General features: G+C 47.8%; 1 protein-coding gene across 19 annotated transcripts in view; it reads right to left on the reverse strand.

The window, feature by feature from the left end:
* The window catches only part of TENM4 (teneurin transmembrane protein 4), a 929,900-nt gene that overhangs the window by 666,769 nt on the left and 242,886 nt on the right, over positions 1-20,245 (reverse strand). Inside the window, exon 1 of one of the 19 annotated variants that reach the window (XM_083170224.1) lies at positions 5,653-5,795. The exons of the other annotated variants lie outside the window; for them this stretch is intronic. The gene's annotated coding sequence lies outside the window, so the exon portion shown is untranslated. Of the gene's footprint in view, positions 1-5,652; positions 5,796-20,245 lie in introns of those variants that run through there. 19 annotated transcript variants of the gene reach the window in all.

Raw genomic sequence — 20,245 nt, forward strand, 5'->3', positions numbered from 1 at the left:
GAATGTTTACAATATATGGTTCTGCTTATATTCCTATTGTTAGGGCCTAATTCTGTACAGGTTGAGTAACCCTTATCCAAAATATCCCTAATCCATAGTTTCCAGAATGTATTTTTTTTTGTGCTAAATGCAGTACTGGGACTTCTGTAACTGGCACTACTGAGGATATGAATGTAATTGGCACTACTGGGGACATCTGCAACTGGCAATACTGAGGATATGAATGTAATTGACACTACTGGGGACATCTGCAACTGGCACTACTGAGGATATGAATGTAACTGGCACTACTGGGGACATTCTCTAACTGGCACTACTGAGGATATGAATGTAACTGGCACTACTGGGACATCTGTAACTGGCACTACTGAGTATATCAATGTAATTGGCACTACTGGGGACATTCTCTAACTGGCACTACTGAGGATATGAATGTAACTGGCACTACTGGCACATATGTAACTGGCACTACTGGGGACATCTGTAACTGGCACTACTGGGGACATCTGTAACTGGTACTACTGAGGATATGAATGTAACTGGCACTACTGGGGACATCTGTAACTTGCATTACTGAGGATATGAATCTAACTGGCACTACTGGGACATCTGTAACTGGCACTACTGGGGACATCTGTAACTGGCATTACTGAGGATATGAATGTAACTGGAACTACTGGGGATATGAATGTAACTGGCACTACTGGGGATATGAATGTAACTGGTACTACTGAGGATATGAATGTAACTGGCACTACTGGGGACATCTGTAACTTGCATTACTGAGGATATGAATCTAACTGGCACTACTGGGACATCTGTAACTGGAACTACTGGGGACATCTGTAACTGGCATTACTGAGGATATGAATGTAACTGGCACTACTGGGACATCTGTAACCGGCACTACTGGGGATATGATATGTAACTGGCACTACTGGGGATATGAATCTAACTGGCACTACTGGGACATCTGTAACTGGAACTACTGGGGACATCTGTAACTGGCATTACTGAGGATATGAATGTAACTGGCACTACTGGGACATCTATAACTGGCACTACTGGGGACATCTATAACTGGCATTACTGAGGATATGAATCTAACTGGCACTACTGAGGATATGAATGTAACTGGCACTACTGGGACATCTGTAACTGGCACTACTGAGGATATGAATATAACTGGCACTATTGAGGGGGTATGGATCTTTGGGTAGACAGCAGGATGGTCAACAAGCATTAGGTCGACACCATTAGGTCAACATGTATTAAGGTAGACCTGCAGGAAAATTGACATGACTGTATGTTGACATGGGTTAGGTCGGCAGGGTCATTAGGTCGACACAAGCATTAGGACGACATGGGGGTTTTCAGATTTTTTTGTCCCGAATTTCAACACAGTCGATAGGGACACTGAAACGTAGCACCGCTATGCCACTACTTTATTCTCCCACCATGCCCTAGTGGATGGTAGAACATGAAATACCGCCTGTCGGCACATGTCGGCTAAAAAAATATATGTGAAAAACCCCATGACGACCTTCCCCATGCCGACCTAATGGCGCTGTCGACCTAACCCATGTCGATCTTCCTGTATGTCGACCTAAATGCATGTGAGAGATATGTAACTGGCACTACTGGGGACATCTGTAACTGGCACTAAATATGTGCAAGAAAATGATTGATTGGCATTCTAATTCAGTGCCTGAGATAGTACACACACTTTGTTTCATGCACAAATAAAATATATTTGTGTGTATGTCATGTGTTTTAAGTGTTTAAACAACATAAATGCAAGATACCTCAAGATACCTCAAGATACCTCATTGAAACACAAAAATATTCCGAAATACGGAATAATCCGTTATCCAAATGCTTCTGGCCCCGAGTATTTTGGATAAGGGATACTCAGACTGTGTCAGTTGCAAATGAGAATTATTGCACAATGGGGTTAAGTCAACAAGCCCCGCAGAAATTGCGCATTGTGATTTATGCAGATCTGCGCCTGTACCACTGCGCAAGCCTTAAACTGGGGCCGCAACAAGACAGCAGTCCAAGGCACAGTGTCGGCAGATAAAAGACGCCCAACATGTAAGAATTGCACAGGACTTGGCACCTCACATCGGGCGTATCGTGCTGCATGGCGTAAGGATCCTAGAAGTACAACGACACATCTGCAGATTATTGTGACCCTGAAAGTAGTACAATCATTATAGATTATACTGTTACTATTTATCTCCTACTGTATGTTTCTTGTTACTGTGGGGCATATGTATTAAGCGTGGTGAAGTGATAAATTGGTAAAGAGGAAGGAGATAACGCACCAGCCAATCAGCTGTGTTTGAAAGAGGGCAGTAAGGAGTTGATTGGTTAGTGCGTTATCACCTTCCACTTTATCACTTCACCAGGCTTAGTACATATGCCTTGTGTGTGTAATCATTATTCTACTAGTATTACCAGTTATTGTTCCTCTCCTGGGGCCTGATGGAGGCTGCGGCGATGTCAAATAATGCGATGAGGAACTATGTTTTTCATCTGCGCATGTATCTGTCGCACTGTGTATGCGTTCCGATGGCGTTCATACAGAGATGCAGCACAGATTCACTACAATTCTGGTATGGTCCTAATGGCCCTTATTCTGATCGGTGCGGATATTCCCGCTTGCGGACGGACCGCCGATGTTGATCGTCTGCGCATGTGCAGAGGTCACTCTGCGCATGTGCAGGCGATTTCGCCGCACGGATTCTTTATACGCCGCACAGGGGGCGTAGAGGGGCGTGAGGGGCTACTTATCCTCATTACCCTATGCATACGCCCCCCGTTTCATGGGCGTTCCCATGCAAACGCGGGGCGTATGCATGGTAATGAGGCCGTGACGCGTGGGTACGGGGCGGGCATCTGACATCGCCGGATGTCAGCTGCCCGCCCCCATACATGTTTTCACACGGACAAGTGTCCGTGTGGTCTTGTGTTGCGGGACCTGGTGGAGCGTGCGGCCCTGCATTCGATGTTCGGCGACCATCGAATGCAGTGGCTGCTCCCACCATGGAGGAGGCGTATCCCCGTCCAATTTCATGCGGATCGCCACATATCCGCGTACGGACGGCAGGTGGCGATCCGTATGGAAGGCGGGGATTCGCCTGCACGGTTGCGGCCGCATATTCTGATCGTCCCGCACCGATCAGAATAAGGGCCAATGTTACTTATATTATTAATTAGTATTGTTTATTTATATGGCGCCACAAAGGTTCCGCAGCGCCTGACAATACATAGATGAGCAAAGAACAATACAAGAAAACAGTGATTGTCAGTACAAATGCAAGTTAGGACAAGTACATGGTAAATAAAAAACAGGTGCAGTAGCGGACACTGACGCTATTTTACCAGTCACAAAGTTATACAGTATTCTACGAGAAGCCCATGAGGAGAGAGGGCCCTGCTCGTGAGAGCTTACAATCTAAAAGACTCAGGGGACCAAACATTCTTCTTAGCGATAGTACACAGAAGCAAATGCATTCGCCGTGAGGTTGCAATGATGCACACTGCAGCGAGGGGAACGACATCGGAATGAATGTCCTTGAGCCCAGATTAATGGGCCGATTCAGACCTGATTGCAGCCCAGCGAGCAGATGGCCCACTCCCCGCCAGAGTGAAATCCCTCCCCTGTGCATGGCTGCGAATGGCATCGCAGCCGTGCGAAGAGGGGGAAATCTATTCCAATTCAAACACCACCGAATGCCCCCCCCCCCCCCCATGTGCAGTGCCGCATAAGTCTACTCTGCGATGGCCGTGGGGAGAGTGGAGCAGCTGATGTCGTCCCTTCCGCTACAATCCCAGAAACCACCATTGTGCCACTATTAAACGCCGGAAGCTGTCAATCCTCTTGTGAATGGTCATTGCTGGCTTTATTGGTGGGGGAACTTCGTACAGTGCGCTTGCACGGTCTACCGATAATTGTCAGTCCTGCGACGGTTCTGAAGTGTGCAAACTGCAATGTGTATAATGCATGATGGAATAATCGTGCGTAGTTACACGTGTTGCTAGCGGTAACCCTAGGTTTGAGTCTGACCTAGTGTCGGACTCTAGTGAATGCGGGATGCAGTTAAAATCCCGGCGGTCGGGATCCCGGCGTTCAGAATCCCGACGCCAGAATCCCGACCACCGAAATCCAGACAATTTCTCCCTCCTTGGGAGCCCGCAAGGGGGTGGGGGCGATCCACGTCCCCCCCTTGTCGGGATTCCGGCGTCGGGATTTTGAACGCCGGGATCCCGACCGCTGGGATTTCATACTGAATCCACCCTGTCTTATCTACAGCAGGTTGTAGATGGAGAGGAGACTAGGCATGATATTACTAAGCCCCATTCTAATTGAATTAAGTCATATTGGCTTCGCCCACTCTCCACTGACTCACAAATTGCACCAATTCATCAAGAAGGGTGTTTTTGGGTACTCAGACCTCCCCCCCCCCCCCCCCCCCCTGCATGCACTACACTTTAAGGAAGTGAACCTTATGGTGCCCAATTATATGTGTGATTGTATGAGATGCAATATGGTGCTGTGATTTCCCTTGAAGCTCTCCATGCGGTAAATCGCATCTGAAGTGCTTTTTTTCACATTCGATGTGCATACAATCATGAGATAAATCACATGCCCCTTGCGACCTGATATCGGTTGATGGAATGAGGGCTGGGCTATCTGGAGGTACAGTATATGACAGTGGTTCCCAAACTGTGCGCCTAGGCTCCCTGGGGTGCCTCCGGACATTTGCAGGGGTGCCTTGGGTTGGTCATCCAGGACCAATTCAAATTATTTATGATCAATTATTTATGGACAAAACCAGTGCTGGTGGCTGCCAATCATAAAATGTGTACAATCAGAACCAAATCCTGCCCTTTACCACATAACTGAACCTAAGAACCACATATAAACATAATCTACTTAATTTGATATATATTTTTTGGGGCCTAGGGGAGCCTTGGAAAAATTCTGATACTCTAGGGTGCCGTGATTGGAAAAGGATTGGGAACCCCTGGTATATGACATTTCAAATCAGCATAGATCGCCCATCGCATTGCGGCAAATCGCATGCATTTAAAAAACCACATGCAATGCATAAATATGAGCAACGCATAATATCTTCAGATGTGAGAATGGACCGGCGTGCCCGTGCAGCACGTTCGGTTACACATGCGAGTGGTGTGCAATCCACGCGATTTGTTGCTGCGATTTATCGCAGTCGCATGATTCTACCCGATATCTCACAAGTGTATGGGCAACATAATCCTTGCTTATTTCAGCTTGTCGTCATAGAGACGTGAGCAAAGATAAATAAGTTTTAAGTACCGTAACACCTGTAAGTGTGCACAGCGCTCAAGGTTCCCGGCGCAGCCTCTTAGCCAACCGCAGAACGCCATTCACAGCAAACACAGCACTAGAGGGTAAGAATTTCCATGCCCTCAGTCAAGGCAAATGCATTGATTGTTAAATGCTGTTGCGAGTCACGGTAAAGTGTGATTTCTAGAAAATACAGATAATTCCATTCTCGGCGAGTCCTTGGAGAAGCTTTTATCTCTCCGCCTGCTACTAACTGTGGCACCAAAATCCATTACTGACCTCTGCCCGAGCGTACACTCGCTTCTGCCACTTACCACTTAGTGCAGGATTACCAGCTTGTCTTTCGCTCAGACCAGGAAGATGGGCCCCCGCTTGTCCTGGCCCCACGCACCAACTTTCCATGCTCCTTGTAGTCCCAAATAACTTTGGACAGTCCCCAGGCTAAGACCGGTCATGCCCACGTCCTGGCTTACAGGCAGACGTAAACAAGAGTGACAATCGAATCCCAGTAATTATGACTCAGTGCATAACTGGCGTGAGGGGATGCGGTGATCAGGATAGCCAGGGCACAGAACAACGCTCGTCTGCTGGCAGGCGGTGTCGCGTCTCATGTTCCCTATGGCTGAGATACGTGTGTTGTGTACAGCGATCAAACATTTCATCTACACACTCTGCAAATCCACATGCAATAGGCTATAACAGGGAGCCTCTGGAGAGAACAGGAACAGGGGAGGAGGGTGGAGAGAAGATAGTGAATCTCTGCAGCACTTCAAAGCCCATCTCTGGGGAAGACGAGGAGACTGAATTCTCTCCTTTCCTTAGAAAACTTAAATGATTCACCTGCTGGATTCTAAAAATGATTTTTTTTTTCTGGCACCTTTATCCACAGTTCATAGCGAATACGGGGAAGGCCATCGTCTCTCAACTGTCCCAATTTCTTACTTATAAGCAGGGTTGGATCTCTACAGCAGGGCGGCATGGTGGCACAGTGGTTAGCGTTCAGTTCCTGTCCAAAGCACTGTGTGGAGTTTGTATGTATGTTTGTGCGGCTGCAGTTTTTTATTTCCTGCCACACCCCACAAACATACTGTTAGGACAATTGGCTGTTTGCAGGGCTGCCATCAGGGGGGAACTGCGGGGACCGGAGTCCAGGGCCCAGACACAGAGCGGGGCCCACCTTTGGCTCTTACTGCCGGGCTAGTCGGCTGATGCATAGGGAGAACCTCTTAAAACAAGTCCTTGTTTCTGCAGGTCTGCAGCGCTTCACCTGTGATGTCACAATGTGTTACATAGGAGAGGAACGGTGCTGCAGAATATTTTTTGGCCATGCCAAGTTAGGGGTGTCGCCTGGGACAGATTTCCCCATCGCTGACACGACGGAGGGGCGTTAGAGCATATGAAAATGCAGTAAAAGCCCTGATAACTGGGTTTTTAGCACATTTTTGTGTTAGAGCACCCCGCTCTTTCTGAGCTCCCTCTGCGATAGGGATGGCCATCGACTATTGATAATTCAAAATCATTGATGGTTTATGGCCGATGTAGGATAGTTTTGCCATCGATGGGGGAGAGCCAGATGGTTTACCTCCATCGATGGCAAGCATAACCGAATAGTTTTATTTCCTCCTCCAAGGGGGCGGGGCATGGAGTATAGCGCTGCCGCTGCCACCCATGAAGCCCCATAACCAGGTGATGATTGGCCCATGGGTCAATCAGTCAAAGAAAATGGATGACCATCGATAGGTATAACCATCGTTGATCATCTATTGCATAGTATACCATAATCAATGTGCAGTTGCACTATTGCCATTGATAGCAACCATCTATGGCAATGGCAACGATGGCCATCCTTACTCTGTGCTCTCTCTCTCCCTTTCTCTATCTCTCTCCCTCTCCCTTTCTCTTTCTGTGCTCCCTCTCTCCCCTTCTCTCTCTCTCCCCCTACTCTTCTCTCCTTCCCTTTTTCTCTCTCTCCTCTTCTCTCTCTCCCTCCCTCTCTCATCTCCTTCCTCTTCTCTCTCCCTCCCCTTCTCTCTCTCTCTCCCTTTCTCATCCCCTCCCTTTCTCTTTCTGTGCTCCCTCTCTCCCTCCCTTTTTCTCTCTCTCCTCTTCTCTCTCCCTCCCTCCCCTTCTCTCTCCCTCCCTCCCCTTCTCTCTCCCTCCCTCCCCTTCTCTCTCCCTCCCTCCCCTTCTCCCTCCCTCCCCTTCTCTCCCTCCCCTTCTCTCTCCCTCCCCTTCTCTCTCCCTCCCCTTCTCTCTCCCTCCCCTTCTCTCTCTCCCCCTCCCTTTCTCTTTCTGTGCTCCCTTTCTCCCTCCCTTTTTCTCTCTCCCCCTTCTCTCTCTCCCTATACTCTTAGCTCCCTCCCTTTTTCTCTATCTCCTCTTCTCTCTCTCCCCCTCCCCTTCTCTCTTTCCCTCCCTTTCTCTCTCTCCCCTTCTCTCTCTCTCCCCCCTACTCTTCTCTCCCTCTCTCCCTCCCTTTTTCTTGCTCTCCTCTTTTCTCTCTCCCCCTCCCCTTCTCTCTCTCCCTCCCTCCCTTTCTCTCTCTGTGCTCCCTCCCTCTCTCCCTTTCTATCTATCTCTCCCCCTTTCTCTCTCTCTCTCCCTCCCTCTTTCTGTGCTCCCTTCCTTTCTCTCTCTCTCTCTCTCTTTCTCTCTCCCTCGTTTTCTTTCCCTTCCTACCTTTCTCTCTCTTTTGGCCAAAAATGTTGTTCCTAGGGGCGGCCAGACACATTGAAATCTGGGACTGGGCGTCCTGGCTTTACTTTGGCAGGTCAGGGCCCATGAACTTTGCCAACCTCTCAGCACCCCAAAATAAATGCCTTTCTGTTTCAGAGGTTCCGCGCTCCATCCGAACACATGCGTTTTGGGTTAGTTGGGATTAGTAGAATAGGGGTGGGGCGTATCTTGTCCCAATTTGCATGCAGAAATGCTGTAAGGTATGGCAAAGTAACTTTTGAATGAATGACATTATAATTACCATACCATAAGTTTGCATGATAAACTCTTCGACATACAGGGCCTGATTCAGATTTCACCGTAAAACAGTCCGAATCGCAGCCACTTTACGCATTAGGCTATAAAGGAATTTTTTTTTGTATTAGTCATCCGAGTATCTGTCCACTGGTTGCCATCCACATCTGCGCGAATGTGCACCAGCCTGGGCCAGATTAAAGGGCACATGGGCCTGGAGTTGAAAGCGATTGAGTGCCTATAGTGAGACGTGGGGGTGTGGCCAGTGCCATTAAGGTGTGGTCAATGCTATGTGGGCGTGTACATTCGACCCTACACTCCCGAAAAATGTAAAAGTTTTTTTTTAAATGCCGCAACTTTGGTGGCAGAATTTGTCCCGCCACAAATAAGGTTGGGAGTAACTTTTAAAAACTTTAACGCAAAACGTATCGTATCCATAAACAGGGCAACAAGAGGAAATCCCTTGTTACCAGCAATAACGATGTAAGAAAGGCGATCATTACCCTGCAGATTGGCATTTTCTCCAGTCTGCTGGGCTTTAGCGCGTGAAAGCTTAAGCATTGGAGATGAGATAAACGGCATTTAGAGTTGAGGCAGTGAAGTGAGCGCTTTTAAGATCGATATTCAAACTGGGGGCTGCGGACAAGTTACCAAGCTTTCCTTAAACACGGTAACAAGGTAGGGAGGAATTCTTGCAACTCAATACGGGTTGAAAAGTTGACGGCCTCTGGCTGCAATCTAAGAGTTTAATGACGCTTATTAAAAGCCAGTATGCCGTTCCCGGGAAAGAATGATGTTTTTCTGTATTTAATTTCTACATGAGAACGGCCTTATGGGAGTAACGGCAACAACTTTCTAAGGTCACTGGCTCCATTTAAAAGGCCGCAGTCTTCTACCCTGTGAACTTTGTAACTCGCGCTGATCCGGGGGTTATAACGAGACGATCCCACGCGCAGACACAATGCGGGAGAGAGATTTGTAGTTTTGGGTCATACATCAATCCCTGGGGCTCACAGCGATTTAACAAATGCTTTTGGGTATATTTATTTTTAAGTGTCAAAAACAAAGATTTTTTTAAAATCGATGCAGCAGTGGCGAAAGGACATCGGTTATAATTAGAGATGGGCACCAAGGCCGATGATTTGGATTTGGATTAGTCGCCGGGATTAGGATTTGGATTTGTTGAGCGGCAGTGAAAGACTTTGGATTTGGATTTTTTTTTTAAAAATTTTATTTTTGCATTTTTTTCCCCTAGGGTAATACTAACCTCAATAAAATACATTTTCAGCCCTTTCCAGACAATTTTGACCACTTTACAGCTCACAATGTTGTTTTCATTCAATTTAGGCCAAGTTCTGCAGCCAGCTGGCTGGTTATTAACACACAGAACTTCTGACTGTATAGTATATGGTGTATTGGGGTGCAGTACACACAAACAATAAAGAAGAGACAATTTAAAAAAAAAAAATATTTATGCGCAGCTTGTATAACACTGCGTGGAGGCAGAACAATCACACACGGAACTTCTGACAGTATAGTATATGGTGTATTGGATTGCAGTACAGCACACCCCACACCACAATGAAGAAAAAAAAATGAAAAGCTGACTGACAGCCTGCCTGTGTACTACTGTACCCCACTACACTGACTGACAGCCTCTGCCCTCTGAGCACTGACACAGCCTGCCTAACACACGACCAGTACAATACCCAGCACAAACCCCTCTGCACTGCACAACACCCCTCTGCACTGTACAACACCCCTCTGCCACACAGAGTGACCATTCTGCAGTCAGCACACCACTACCAGTAATTAACACCCCACAGAGACTACACTCAGCAGAGCTGTGCGCAGGTTGTGGAAGTGTGTGAGAAATGGCGCCAAATTCTCCTATAATTCAACAAAATCTGAACTGCTCATCTCTAGTTATAATGGAATTTACTAATACTCAGCTCCCCAGAGAAGGTGGACTCCTCAGTGTGGGGACTGTCTGAGTTGAAAGAAGCTTTACCTTACTTACATTGCAATAATCATGGAGTTGGTTACGATATCCCGTTGATGATCACCCCACATATCACAATGCCGACAGTGGGATCCCTACGGTCAAAATGCTGATGTATTTTGGTTAGTATTCTAAATAGCCACCCCTTCCGCAGCCTAATACTAACCATTCCCTCTGGCAGGCTATCCCTAACCCAGGCTTGCCTACCCTCCCGGAATGGACGGGAGGCTCCCGATAATCGGGTCCGCCTCCCGCCCCCCCCGGGAAGGTGGGCAAGTCTGATTGTCCTGCAATCAGGTAATTTAGGCCCTAGATTCCTAATCATGGGGGTATTTGAAATTATTTGCAGCTGTTTTTATTTTAAATGAAATCTAGAAGCAGTGGCATAAAAAAAAACTCTGTTTGGGCACCGGAGGTCTGCGGGGGCTATTGATGCTCCGTTAACAGGACCGCCACGTTGACAAAATGGCTGCTCCCTCACAGCAGAGAGTTATTGAGGATGGTAGAGGCCTCCTCTTTCATCCTTAATAACTGTCTGCTGTGAGTCAACGGACATTTTATAAGGGACATTTTTTCATTGTATCAGGAGGAGCGCCGGCATCGCAGACAGGTAAATCTGCTGGTCCCGGCGGGCCGACAGCAGAGCAGCAACAGACCTGATGATGGCAGCGGTCCAGTTAGCAGTTAGTCACGCCACAGGTCTAGAACAATGGCGTAACTAGATATTTGTATGCCCCATTGCAAAAGTTTGTAAGGGCCCCAATAGAACAAACACTGAAGATAATTTTATATAACACATTTAACTTACACAAGAAAGGTGGCGTCCCCCCTCAGCTCTGGGCCCTTTAGCAGCTGCACCACATGTGCCTCTGGTAGTTATGCCCTTGGTACTTATTAATCCAGTAGCAAACCAATCAGACCTTGGAATGTACTAAATAGATATCTAGTATGTGATTGGTTGCAACAGGCAACGCCTCCAAACTTCAGTTAGAAGTTTAGCAAAATATATGTGTTTATTTGCTGATAAATCTCCTCTTTTTCCTTTCTGTAGGAAGACTTTGTTGATTTGCACCCCTGGAAGTGTTCAACTCACTATGAACTCCTCTCAAAAAATATTTGACTGCTTTGTGTCTCTTGGACAACGTTCCCCATGGGAAGACCTCACCGGAGATGATACCACACTGCCTGATTGCATTGTATCAGGACTGTTTACATTACACAGACGTCTGGGATAGCAGAATGGAAGGGTGTGTACATTTGTATCTAATACTTTGGTTATTTTCATTTACTGTTACAGCAGCCAGAGATAAATGTAGGCTTCTCTGTCAGGGACGCACAATGTTTATACAATACTTGTATTTCTATTCACCAGTAAATGTATTAGAAAGTTTTGCAGCTGTGTAAATTGTCTCTGAGGGGGAACCGTCCATTGCAATCTACCCCATCCGGAGAGCCGTCCAAATTACGCAGGAACCTGTGTGATCTTAGTAACATCATTTAATTTGTTACTTGCCAACAATGCAATTATACAGTATGTAGCCCGCCGATCTGCAGATAGTGGGCCTTATTGTAGTTCACTATTTCTGACAAAATCCTTCTTAGAAGGACAAAACCATGTGCACTGCAGGGGGCAGATGTAAAATGTTCAGAGAATTAAGGCCCCCATACATTAGGCCGACTTGTCCTAGGGACAAGTCGGACCCAATTTACCTGCGAGCCGCCCGGCAGCTCCCCGGGAGGCTCACATACAATTTGGCACTTGATGTGCCATTTTTTACATGGGATAAATCGCATGCGATTTATCCCATGTTAAAAAAAACCCGGGGAGCTGCAGGGCGGTGAGGAGTAGTGGGGGCGGGCAGCGGCAGTAGTGGGGACGGGCAGACACCGGGCGGGCAGCGGGTCCCTGAGCACCGGCTGACTGACCTGGCCGGGCGGTGGTGCGTGCGGGCTGCGGTGGTGGGGGCGGGCGGCGGGTGCGGTGAGCGCTGCTGACCTGGCCGGGCAGTGTACTTACTTACATAGCAGCAGCGGGGACGGGCAGCGCAGTGGCGGCTATTATATTTTGAAAATACTTGTCAAATGACCGGCCGCTCTCTGATTGGCTGAGAGCTCTCCGGCCAATCAGAGAGCGGCCGGTCATTTGACAAGTATTTTCAAAATATAATAGCCGCCACTGCGCTGCCCGTCCCTGCTGCTGCTATGTAAGTAAGTACACTGCCCGGCCAGGTCAGCAGCGCTCACCGCACCCGCCGCCCGCCCCCACCACCGCTGCCCGCACGCACCACCGCCCGGCCAGGTCAGTCAGCCGGTGCTCAGGGACCCGCTGCCCGCCCGGTGTCTGCATGCATATGCCTGTCAGGTGGCAGGCATATGCATACAGGGAGGTCGGACGTGATCGTATGTACAGACCGTCCGACCTCCCTGATCCGGTCCGATGCGCACGGGACCGCGCATCGGATCGGATCAGACATCACACACATACGATTTTGGGCCGATTTCATCCGATTATCGGCACCAAGTGCCGAAATCGGATGAAATCGGACCAAAATCGCATAGTGTATGGGGGCCTTTAGATTTGGGTGAGTTATTTTGTTTCTGTGAAGGGTAAATACTGGCTGCTTTATTTTTACACTGCAATATAGATCTCACTTTGAAGTAAAACCCCACCCAAAACTAATTCTCTCTGCACAAGTAACATCTGCCCCACCTGCAGTGCACATGGTTTTGTCCATCTAAGAAGGATTTTGTCAGAAAGAGTGAACTAGAATAAGGCCCCAAATCCCTTCGCCGCTAGCCTGGAGAACGAAACAGAGGGGAAAAAGCAAACACCGTTAATCTTCTCATTGCCGACTACAGTGATTTATATTACAGACACATCTATTATTTTTGTGGAATTGATACTGTAATAGACAAGAGCAAGGCCGGTGATACTTATATCATTAACAGGGCCAGATGCACTAAGATTCAAAAGTGATAAAATGGAGAGTGAGAAACAGCCAGCCAATCAGCTCCTACCTGCCATGTCACAGACTGTGGGCCAGATGTATCAAGCGGATAAAATGGAGAATGAAAACAGCCAGCCAATCAGCTGCTTACTGAGATGTTACATCCTGGGTTTGAAAATTGTCAGGTAGGAGCTGATTGGTTGGTTCTTTATCACTCTCCATTTTAGCACTTTTGAAGCTTAGTGCATCTGGCCCACAAATATGTTGAGTAAAAAAGCCATTGGCCCTTATTCTGATCTAAGCGGTAACGGCCGCTTGCGGCCGTTCCGCCGATGTTTTCGCTCTGCGCATGTGCAGAGGGCACTCTGCGCATGTGCAGGCGAAATCGCCGCACATTTTTTTTTTCCACCGCAAAGGGGGTGGATAGGGGCGTGAGGGGCTACTTAGCCTCATTTCCCTATGCATACGCCCCGCGTTTCATGGGCGTTCCCATGCAAACGCGGGGCGTACGCATGGTAATGAGGCTGTGACGCATGTGTTGGGGGCGGGCATCTGACATCGCGGGATGTCAGCTGCCCGCCCCCATACATGCTTTCACACGGACAAGTGTCCGTGAGGTCTATGGGTGCGGGATCTGGTGGAGCATGCGGCCCTGCCTTCGATGGTCGGTGACCATCGAATGCAGGGGGCTGCTCCAAGATGGTGGAGGCGTATCCCCCGCCATTTTCATGCGGACCGCCACATGTCCGCGTACGGACGGCCGTGGCGATCCGTATGGAAGGCGGGGATTCGCCTGCACGGTCGGAGCCGCATATGCGGCTCCGGCCGCACCAACCAGAATAAGGGCCATTCTTACTTTGGGGCCATTTCAGACCCGCTTGTAACGGGCCAAATTCGGCCCCTTCCCTGATGTTTGGTTTGCGCCTGGTCGTTTATGCGCACGTGCTAGCCCCGTTTGCTCCAGTGGGGCGGGGGGGGGGGGGCGGCCACGCGGTTGGAGCACTGTTTTATGTGCCTGCCCATGAAAACGCTGGCCGTTCCCCTGGACACAGGCGGGCGCTGACATCACATCAGCGCCCGCCCCCTTTTACGGCCACCTCCGTGTGAAATAAAATTCAGTGACTTATATTTCCGTTGGCGACCATCGAATTGTTCTTGTACACGTCCCCTCGCATGCTAACAAGGGGATGCGGTGGCGCTGACTTACGCTAGACTGCGAGTATACGCAGCCTATCAAACGGATTTGAATCATGCCCTTTATACTGAATATTATTATAATTGTTGGTGGTGCACGGCGAAAATGCCAAATTATTGACAGAACCCATTTTGCATAATAATAAAGAGCACGAATAAAACGGGTCTCCGGCCCTAAATAAAACATTGGGAATAACAATAAGCCGAAAGGGAGGAAAAAGACAGACGCTGAACACCTACACAGTTGTGTAGGCATTTTAATTTAATCAATCTAGCCATCACTGGAAGAGGGCGGAATAGAAATTGTGACTTTAGTACCCGGCCTTCTGCAAACCAATCTGTTCCAGTATCTGATCTGTTCTCAAATAGGCCACAATCCCAGGTATTTGGCGCCGGTCCGACAATTGAAGAGAAAGGTGATTTCACCAGGAGAACGCTCTTTATTTTCTGTTACGGGAATGGAAAGCAGTTTAACAATTGTTTAACAAACCGGAACATGAAAGAGCAGTGGCAATTCTGCAACTGTGGCTCGACGCCATTCCGACCATCTAGAAGGCATAAAAAAGGCGGTAAAAATACTTCCGTAGGTCTGCGGAACACGGTGTGAAGTGGCAGAATGTTTATTGGGTGATTAGTATGCGCAAAAAGTTTCTTATCTACAAAAAAATACGGGACAAATGAGAAGCTACGGCGCCTATTTAGGAATAAAATTTAGTGTAAAACAAGTACAGAAGATCTGAATTATCGCAACTTAAAAGAACTGGTTTGACTATGATACAAAGGTTTCTGGGAAGTGGAATGCAAATGAGCGGTGCGTTTATAAGCTTTCTTTATATTTTAACGCGGTGCGTTTATAAGCTTTCTTTATATTTTAACATAAACCATTTTCTGCAAGAAGATGCTTGGTATGTACCTCATCTCATTGGCTTGTTTCTTCATGCTGCTATCAACGAATGAAAAAGTCTGTACATGGTCATGGGGCCGCTAGACATGTCACATGATAGAGTGAGCAGAGAGGCTTTGGAATGCCCCTCTGAGTCTGGTTTCTAAGCACTGCGGAGGTCAGGTCTAAACTGACTTAATTTGCGTCTTTTGACCCACGGACCCCCCCCCCCCCTAGGGGGAAGGGGGGGTTGCGGGAGCTGGACAGCTCTCTGGGAGGTTTGCCCCCATGTTAGGGGGACCGGATTTCTGGGACCCTCCCGGCCATTCCAGGAGGGTAGGCAACCCTAGGGTGGAGAGTTTGTGAGCTAAAAAACTGTCACAGGTCAAAGTGAAAGTAAAAAACCTTCACAGCTCAAAATGAAAGTATATTGCAGAAGCCGTTATTTTTACGGGCTTTTAACTAGTGTATGTAATAAATTAAGATTGGAAATATTAATAGTGACAGTTGCTTAATTGGTTTTGTCATAGAGGTAAATTTAGTAAAGCTTTTCAAAATGAAAAGAGGTGATCCAATCAAATTATGCCTACCATTTCTCTATTGCACACTAGAAAATTACAGACAGAATCTGATTGGTTGCTACAGGCAACCTCCTTTCATTTTTAGAAGCTTTAGTAAATGTACCGCTAAGAGTGCCCTGGGGAACGTGTTTTGGGAACCTCTGCATTAACCATTCCGCTCCTGTCAATTTTCAAACGCAGTCTGTAAAATGACAGTTAGAAGCTGATTGGTCAGTGTTTTATTAAACTCCACACAGACATAGGCATTCATCCACACTCACACCACTTATCTAAGAAATAAAGACGCGTACAACTGAATGGGCTTAAAGGGGACGGCTTATTTATTTTGAGCAGGGGCGGCCTATTTGAATCTAACTAAAATTTATGTCCCTGCTCTAACTAAGGTGGCGGGCAAAGAACGGCATGCAAGATAAATAACATTGCTGGAAAATAACAAAGTAATAAAAATAACAAACTCCGGATCTAAGGGCCACCTGCCCTTAATTGCCAAGGACCGGCCACCTGCCAGCGTCCAAGACAACAGCTCAATTACGAAGCGGACTTTTCAAAAGGGGCCAATTGCCCTTAAGGTCAGGGGGTTGACCTTCTGCTTCTGCCCCTGACCTCGCAATATCACTAAGGCAGAGCTCACCACTCTGCCCGAGTCCTCAAAAAATTGGGCCACCTGCCCTAAAGTACAAATGTCCGCAACAATTTACGCTATCCGAAGTAGATGATCGTTAAGGTCCAGACGTGGGCCCACCTGGATCGGTGATGCCCACATCTCGACATCAACCACCAGCTAAGTGTAAATACAGCTCTAATTTAACTACCGTTCTTTCCGCCAAGCCAAAATAAGCCGACAACAACTAAACAAATAAATGCAAACGACTTCTCAAAAAATAATTCTAACTAAGAATTGGGGCGGGCGGGAGGGCAACGTTTTCCTGAAGTAAGAGGCAGAATCTTCTAGAAGCAAGAACATCACCCCATCAATCTCCACCTCTGACCTCAACCAGCCTATCCTGAACCGTTATTCAAATCAGCCAACCCGTCAATCAAGATAAGCCGAACCCCCGGGCCCAGATCAAGTGTGTGAGCTAAAGATTCCTGCCAATAGCCAGGTGAGTTTATGCTGTTTTCAGCCAGACAAGCTGGCTTCTACAGTCTTAAACTCCACACAGACATAGGCATTCATCCACACTCACACCACTTATCTAAGAAATAAAGACGCGTACAACTGAATGGGCTTAAAGGGGACGGCTTATTTATTTTGAGCAGGGGCGGCCTATTTGAATCTAACTAAAATTTATGTCCCTGCTCTAACTAAGGTGGCGGGCAAAGAACGGCATGCAAGATAAATAACATTGCTGGAAAATAACAAAGTAATAAAAATAACAAACTCCGGATCTAAGGGCCACCTGCCCTTAATTGCCAAGGACCGGCCACCTGCCAGCGTCCAAGACAACAGCTCAATTACGAAGCAGACTTTTCAAAAGGGGCCAATTGCCCTTAAGGTCAGGGGGTTGACCTTCTGCTTCTGCCCCTGACCTCGCAATATCACTAAGGCAGAGCTCACCACTCTGCCCGAGTCCTCAAAAAATTGGGCCACCTGCCCTAAAGTACAAATGTCCGCAACAATTTACGCTATCCGAAGTAGATGATCGTTAAGGTCCAGACGTGGGCCCACCTGGATCGGTGATGCCCACATCTCGACATCAACCACCAGCTAAGTGTAAATACAGCTCTAATTTAACTACCGTTCTTTCCGCCATATCAGTTCAACTTGAACTGACCCGCCACCAACCTAATTACAAATACACCCACAGCTAAACCTCTAAACTTCTCAATGCGTCTATTAGATTCTGAAAAAACAAATCCATCCCGACTAAAGAGAGATGCACCCCATCCGGCCTGTATAGGGTCTCGTTTCTAAAGGATATGGCCTCGTGCCTGACGACCACTCCGCCCTCAGTTACTATAGCCCTGCCGACTACGGAATTGATCCGCCTACGTACCAAATCGATGGCACCCGGATTGAGTGCATCTCTCCAAACCCTCCTAGGTATAATCTCTGACCAGAAGAAACGGCAAAATCTCCATTCTCTGATCAGGTCCAGCAATAAATTCCTAATCTCAAATCGAATGTTGAGACCGGAATTATGCGTGAGGTCGTTGCCCCCCAAGTGAATGATGACAAAAATTGGGTAACCAAACGCCCTAACTGACTCCTCAACGCTGACCACCTCATACCTCTACGCCCCAGCCAACGGATAAATCGCGTCTCAGGGAAACGTTCCGTATCCGTGGTTACCTGGGACAGGGACAACCAATAAATAAATGAATGCCCCACCATCCAAATTATATTGGTGTCCAAGCGTTGACCTGTAAGTTGAAATGATAGATGTTGTTAGCAAAATTGAAAACATCTGGCAAAATTTTAAAGGGGGGGCGGGGGGCCCGGGAGATTCCCTTAAAGGTGATTTTGGAGTTCTATATTAAATTGTTGATAACTAATAGGACTGTGATTTGGGTGATCTATTTAAGACTAATTGATTATTTGACCCACTTGAATTATGTATAATCCCTACCTGTTGTTTCTTATTCTATGGTAGGGGGGGGGGGGTCACCCGATTTGACTTGAGGCAAAAAACACAAATCTTCCACCAGTTGGCTAGAGCCTAATTTAAGACTGGTGATAACACAAAAAATTCCTCAAGGCCCCTCAAACACTAAAGCGTGTTTGGGCGAGCGGCTACTCCTCAAATGGGCTCACTGGACTATGTCGGCCTGATGTATCGCTTAAATACACCATACCGCCATCTTCCGAGTGCTCGTATGTCGACCTGAGACCAACCCGCCGCAGCGGCTGCCGAAGCGGCGCCGATACGGAAAGAGTGTGTCCCAAAGTCGGCTGGAGAAAGACCCTGATGCAATATACAGCGCCTGAAAACCGACCTAAACTGAAAGTTAGTAAGGGGGGACCCGTCGATGTGCATCAGCCAGGCCCCGGGCAATTGTGGCCGCAACTCCACGTAAGCCAGAGCCGCCGCCACCGGACAGATCCGGCGGTCGCCACTCCGACCCAAATGGACCCACTGCCCCCTGCCCGCTACATCGGTCTTTGAGCGCTGTATCTTGCACCATAAACCGTCGTGGTGCACGTCGACATGGCCGAACAGCATAGGCGAGGGAGATGCCCTGGTTGCGGACACCAGTTCGCCTACTCTGAACGCCCCATGGAAAGCCATGGCAAAGGCCAGCCTGAAAAGTCGAACCTCATAATCGTTTGAGCAAATTACTCTTAGTGACCTCGAGATTCGACGCAACAGGCCGGCATCAATCGGCCGTCGCCTGTCGGGCAAAACCGGCCTGGCTCTGGCCCATCCCTTTAGCATCCTGGAAAGTAAGAAAGACTTGGTGATGTCTCTCTTCCCACTAAGACGCAAAAAGAATGATATGCCTGCCAGAGAGCGTCCAACAAAACTTCTGGACTTACCCTCCATGTACAGGTTCCATACGTAGGCAATAATAAGACGCTTAGAGCTCTTACCTGTGCCACCCTGTTCAAGCATGAACTCGCTCCAGCGCTCCCATGAGGCCAGATAAGCTCTAACTGTAGCTGGCGCTAGCGACCGCAGGGCCAGCTCCTCTACCCCTCCAGAGGCACCTGCCATAAAAAAGATGGACATTGTTCACCATGCTTCTGGGCTAAAGACACAAGTTGCCTGAATCTTACCCATTCGAAACGTGACAATGCGTCCGCTACTTCATTAAGTACGCCTGGGACGTGCTTGGCTCGCAACGTAATGTTGTTCGCCAAGCACATCATCACTATCCGTGCTAAAATACGCAAAACTGGGAGAGAGGTTGACCTTAGTTGTGTAATGGATTGGACCACCCCTAGGTTATCACACCAAAAGACAACCTCCCTGTTTCCCAATTCTGCCCCAGAGCTCTAAGGCGACCATTATTGGAAATATTTCCAATAATAGCATATTCTTGGTCATGCCGTCTCGTGCCCAAGATACGTCCCGCATAAAATGCGCCGAATCCGGAAGATCCTGCAGCATCTGTATATAATTCCAACTCCGCATTTACAACGGCTGGAGCTTGCCATATGCGTATGCCGTTGAAATTATCCAGAAACATTTCCCACACTTTCAGATCCCTCTTCATTTCTGAAGATAGACGTAGAAAATGGTGGGGTTTGCGAATCCCGACGGTCGCTCGCTGAAGTTTTCTACAAAATATTTTGCCCATGGGTATAACTCTACATGCGAAATTAAACAGGCCCAATAAAGATTGAGCCTGTCTAAGTGTTAACTTAGCTGCCGCGATGGCATAACA

The sequence above is a fragment of the Crinia signifera genome, chromosome 2, assembly GCF_055691185.1.
Source record: "Crinia signifera chromosome 2, ASM5569118v1, whole genome shotgun sequence".
Classification (NCBI taxonomy): Eukaryota; Metazoa; Chordata; class Amphibia; order Anura; family Myobatrachidae; genus Crinia; species Crinia signifera.